Genomic DNA, 6,000 nt, shown 5'->3' on the forward strand with positions numbered 1-6,000 from the left:
TTTTTTGTTTCTGTGTTAGTACGCTTTGTTTCTGTGTTAGGATCATGGCCTTTGGCTCCATCGATGTTGCTGCAAAAAACATGATCTCATTCTTTTCATGGCTGTGCAGTATTCTGTGGTATATATTTACCGCGTTTTCTTCATCCCAGCTACTGTTGCTGATAGGCATTTAGGTTGATTTTTGCCTTTGCTATTGTGAATAGTGCTGCAAGGAATGTACCTGTACATGTGTCTAAACAGCAGAAAAATATATATTTCTTTGTGTATATACCCATAATGAGATTGCTGGGTCGAATGACAATTCAGTTTTAAGTTCTTTGAGAAATGTCAAACTGCTTTCCACAATAGCTGAAATAATTACATCCCTACCAGCACTGTGTAAGCATTCCATTTTCTCTGCAACCTCACCAGCATCTGCTATTTTTTGACTTTTTTATAAAAGCCATTCTGGCTGGAATAAGATGGTATCTCTTTGTGGCTTTGATTTGCATTATTGTAACGATTAGTGATATTGAACATTTTTTTAATATCCTTCTTGGCTGCATATTTTTCTTCTGAAAAGTGTGTTTCCTCATGTCCTTCTCCCACTTTTTTATAGGATTGCTTTTTTGCTTATTAACATATTCTGAATATTAGACCTTTTTTGGATGCATAGCATGCAAAAATTTTTTCCCATTCTGTAGATTGTCTGTTTACTCTGTTGGTAGTTTCTTTTGTTGTACAGAAGCTCTTAAGTTTAATTAGGTACCATTTGTCAAATTTTGTTTTTGTCACCATTGCTTTTGGCATCCTTGTCATAAAATCTTCACCAGGTCCTATCCAAAATAGTATTTCCTAGGTTATCTTCCCGGGTGCTTATAGCTTTAGGTTTTGTATTTAAGTCTGTAATTCATCTTGAGTTGATCTTTTGAATGTGGTGTAAGGAAAGGGTTCAGTTTCAATCTTCTGCATGTGGCTAGCCAGTTGTACCAGCATCGTTTATTGAATAGGGAGTCCTTTCCCCATTGCCTGTTTTTCTGGACTTTATTGAAGATCAGATAGTTGTAGGTGTGTAGTATTATTGCTGGGCTTTTTTATTCTGTTCCATTGGTCTATGTGTCTGTTTTTGTACCGTATTATCCTGTTTTGGTTACTGTAGCCTTGTAGTATAATTTGAAGTCCAATAATGTGACACTTAACAGCTTTGATCTTTTTGCTTGGCCATTTTGGCTCTGTTTTGATTCTATGTGAATATTAATGGTTGATTTCTAATTCTGTGAATAATGTCATTGGCAGTTCGACAGGAATAGCACTGACTCTGTAAATTGCTTTGGTCAGTATGACCATTTTAACAATATTGATTCTTCCTCTCCATGAGCATAGAATGTTTTTCCATTTGTTTGAATCATCTCTGATTTCTTTGAGCAGTTTTTTGTCACTCTCATTGTAGAGAACCTTTACCTCTGTGGTTAGCTGTATGCATAGATATTTATTCTTTTTGTGGCTATTGCGAATGAGATTGAGTTCTTGATTTTGCTCTCAGCTTGGTTGTTGTTGGTAGATTGGAATGCTACTGATTTTTGTACAGTGATTTAGTATCCTGAAACTTTGTTGACGTTGTTTATCAGATCATGGAGCTTTTACGTAGAGAGTAGGGTGTTTTCTAGGTATAGCATCATATTGAAGCAGGATCGGCCACAAGAAACATACCTCTCTAACACTGCACTGGGAAGGAAGAGGTGTTTATTATTATCATTATCATTATTATTATTACAGCCGGGAGCCAGGCAACAATTTGTCTAAATGACCAAGCTCCCCTAACAAAGAAAAGCTCGGCCTTTATATGGGCTTATACTCTAGATATTACACTTGAAAGAATCTTAGGTTTGCAGCCTTAGAAATTACAGGTGAAAGGGTCTTGGGTTTACAGTTTTAGAAATCACATATGAAAGGGTCTTGGTCGATGGAGGAGTTGGGTGGGGTTTTGATCTTGTTTAAGTAAAAGCAATGTCTCCTGGAGAGATTCCCCCACACCCTGCCTGCTATTTACAGGAAGGTGATTTAGGAGGCGCCAGTAGACCAGCCTTTTCTTCTATTGAAATGCAGTGTGGAAGTCAAGGGGGAGGTGATCCTAGATGCCTGGGTATCATCTGCAAACAGAAATAGTTTGACTTCTTCTCTTCCTATTTGGATGTCTTTTACTTCTTTCTCTTGCCTGATTGCTTTGGCTAGGATTTCCAGGACTCTGTTGCAAAGGAATGGTGAGAGAAGGCATCCTTGTCTTGTTCTGTTTTTCAAGGGGAATGCTTCCAACTTTTGCTCATTCAGTGTGATGTGGGATTTTATAGCTCAAGATATGCTTTTAGATTGTCTTGGTAAAGAGGTTCTGTGTATCTCCCCTTCGTCACCAATGGTAATAGGAATAAATATGTACCATTTTTCTAAGGAAAAAAAAAATCCTGTTTTAAGGTTGGCCAGTTTTGTGATGTAAATATTCCCAGCATGGCTGATTTCAGGCTGCTAACCTAAAGCTACTTTTAAAATATTTGGAAATGGAGGCACTGGAGGCGCTCAGGAGCTAGTATGAGTGAGCTGCAGCACAGCACCACGATATAAGGTTCAAGCACGTGTATTTTTATAGCAACAGGATATATTTCTTAATCAAGTTGTTATATTATCACAGTTGAACTGTTGAAAAACCTACCATGATTAAAATCTAATGGGTTATTTTCTCATAAAGGAAGCCTATTAGAGTCAGGGAACTGCTAAAAAGGTACAAACTCTCCATTAGAACTGTCATGTTTTCAACTTCTTTGCCTTCTTTTATCTGTTTAGTAGTATTCTTGGTTCAAGCACTAAAAGGAAGAAAAGGAGGCAAAACACATAATCAGATGCTACCCCAGAACCCTGCTGAGAAAGCAGTGTGACTCTGTAGTATTAATTGAGAATTTACATATGGCATGCCTAAACAGAGTGTGAGATTGCTGGATAATAGTTAAAATGTCACATTGAGTGAGCTCTGAATCATTAGCTGAGTCATCTGACTGTCACAGGTTTGCGTGTCATTTTCTCCATTGTCGTGTATCACTTGAAGCCTTGGTTCTAGGATTCATCTGTCTTTGGTACACACCAGCTGCCTAAGTGATAGATGGGCTCTCTTAGCCTGTTTTCATTAGAGTGCCTTGGCCAGTGTGAAGTATGGGGTTGGAAGGAGAAATGCAATTTAGTAGTGAATTCAAGGGAATTTGTTTTCCTTTCCTCTAGATGGGAATGTATTCTCTTCAGATGCTACCTAGAAATTTTCATAAAAGAAATTGGCCTATAATAAACCATAAACATTTTCTTTTCAGTTTAGGTATTTTTCACTTTAGGGCAGTTCAATAAATATTAATTGAGTTCCTACTATAGTGCTAAATGATGGGAAAACAAAGGGCAGTAAAACATGATTATCAGTACAGTATCTAGATAACTCTCTTGGGGGCCTTGATTTATAATTATTTATTTATTTGTTACTTATTGTTATTCTGAAACTGAAATTTGAACTTTTCAAACTTAAAACCATGGGGCCCCTAAGCACCTAGCAGAGTACCCTGTAGTATTTATGAGAGAGAGAGAGAGAGAGAGAGAGAGAGAGAGAGAGAGAGAGGGAGGAGGGAGGGACTTAGCTGCTCTACTCCTCTTCCTTACCTAACCATCATTGATACAAACTTCTTAAATTCTAAATCTCATATTTTATCACATATTAGCATACCTGAAATCTGGATGTGTCCTAACATTGATGATATCTTGCAATTAAAATTGGCAGTATTTTCTAGGGTATATTAAAAAAGAAATGTGTCTTATAGTCAAAGCCAGCTTAGATCCTTGGATTCAATGACTAATTACAAGGAAGATTAAAGCCTCCTTTTATAAATTGGTGTGAATTTCTTTAATCAGATAAATATTATTGTGTGTCCTTGAATTTTCACAGGAACTAGAATAAACAGAATAAACAGTTCTGGGAAGCTTTGCAGGAAAATAGGAGTACGTGAGGTTTGGGTAAACTTCAATACCCTGGGACAACTGGGCACTTGTTGAGTATCTTTGAGAAGACATTGGAGAATCTGTAGGCAATGCATGTTTGGGAAATTATAAGAGGAATGCTGAAGCTTGAGGAAATCAATATAAATCTACAGACAAAGGATAACAATATGTATTTTTAAAAATTATTTTATTACTAGAGTTACCAGGGTACAATCATAGGAAAGTATGTTTTAGCCAAAAGTACAGTAAGCCTTCTTCGTACATAAAGCCTTTTCTGTTAACTCTTGCCCAACTCCAACTGGTCATTTGATCCTATGGCACAAGGAATTATTGCATCCCACATAGTCAACATTTTAAATACGCTTTATTCTGTTGTTCTAAAAATGATTTGTTGAAGTATACAGTAGTCCCCACTTATCTGTGGGGGATACATTTTAAGACCCCCCAGTGGATGCATGAAACTGCAAATAGTACCAAACCCTATATACACCATGTTTTTTCCTATGTTTTTCATAAGTATGTTATCACGTACATATGATAAAATTTAATTTATGTATAGTCCCAGTAAGAGATTAACAATAATAACTAATAAAATGTAACAATTATAACAATATACTTTAATAAAAGTTATGTGAATGTGCGTGCGCTCTCTCTCTCTCTCTCAAAATATCTTGTACTGTACTCACCTGTTTTCAGACATGGTTGACCTCTGGTAGCTGAAACTGCATGAAAAGTGAAACCTAAGATCAAGGAGGACTGCTATATAATGTTATTTCCTCTAGATTTGCCATTTTTCTTCCTCTAGGTAAATGTATAAGCTCCCATGACCTGATCTGCATCTTATTTTTGTTTTGTTTTATATTTCATTTTACTCCGTTATTGGAATCCAAAATGATACTAGACTAGCATCTCCCAAAATATGTTTGGTGGAATTTTCTCATCATTATAAGAAAAATAAAGGTATGAATGCTTAAACACGTTTGAGAAGTTAAATCCATTACCTTATTGAAAGATTTCTCAGAACCTTTCATATGATGATAGGAAATATAAACATCTAAGATGGAAATATGGTTAGCACAAAGTATTTCACAAACATATTAGGTGATAGCATTATTTCTTTAATATAAAATTACGTGCTTGTTGGGCACATATACTTTTGGAGTCTACAATAAAGAAAGTAGCAGAGAAGAGGTCTCTTACGACCTAGAAAAACTTTTAATTTTTTCTGGAGCTGGAGAGTTTATGATGGGTGTGTAGGTGTTGTCAGAGGAAAAAAAAAAAAAAACTATATAGGAGATCATTTTTTTTTACTTGAATGAAGTGTGAAATAAGGGAAAAAAATCAAGGTTGCCCTATTCTCTAGCAGTCGTGTAATAGTATGGAAATTTCTGAGAATTGCCAAGCAGTTGACTAGGCTGCTGAGACATAGTGTAAGAACTAAGGAAAGGGGCCTAGAGTGGGCCCAAGCATCCCATAAAGCAAGAGAGATGGGCGTGAACAGATAACGAAGGGCCTTATGTAGAGACTGTACTTCACCTTGTAGGTAATGAGGGGTGACTACAGAATTTTTAAAAAGGAGAGTGACATGACCTGATTTGCAAATTAGATCATTATTCATGTCATGTGGTACACTGGAAGAAAAAATTGGAAACATATGACATCAGATTCAAGGGCATCAGGTAAAATGTAAGAGATAGATAAGCTCTGATACAAAGCAGAGGTACTGGGGTTGAAAGGAGAGATAGATTAGAAAGTATATTTAGGAAGAGATATCATCAGGACATTGAGACCTATTACATATAGAAGGTAGAAAAGAGAGAGAAATAGAAGATAATTTACAATTTTTAAAATTTGACCCCTGGGTGGAGGATGTATCATGAAATGAAATCAAGAATGCCAGAGGAGGAGCAAATTTTAGAATGGCAGGGGATGGAGTGAGACAATTTCTGAGTTTATGTTGGAATAACTGATTTTAAGGTTTTTTTTTTTTTTTTTTTT

At 36.1% G+C, this 6,000-nt stretch overlaps 1 protein-coding gene and 1 long non-coding RNA gene across 19 annotated transcripts in view; both read left to right on the forward strand.

Annotated features, from left to right (window-relative positions):
* The window catches only part of DLG2 (discs large MAGUK scaffold protein 2), a 2,183,817-nt gene that overhangs the window by 1,100,843 nt on the left and 1,076,974 nt on the right, over positions 1-6,000 (forward strand). The gene's annotated exons all lie outside the window — the stretch shown is intronic.
* The window catches only part of LOC116563326, a 5,405-nt gene continuing 4,016 nt past the window's right edge, over positions 4,612-6,000 (forward strand). Inside the window, exon 1 of the long non-coding RNA XR_004274336.1 lies at positions 4,612-5,979. This is a non-coding gene — a long non-coding RNA (uncharacterized LOC116563326). The remainder of the gene's footprint in view (positions 5,980-6,000) is intronic.

This window comes from Sapajus apella, unplaced genomic scaffold, assembly GCF_009761245.1.
Source record: "Sapajus apella isolate SASKATOON/1434 unplaced genomic scaffold, GSC_monkey_1.0 scaffold34, whole genome shotgun sequence".
Classification (NCBI taxonomy): domain Eukaryota; kingdom Metazoa; phylum Chordata; class Mammalia; order Primates; family Cebidae; genus Sapajus; species Sapajus apella.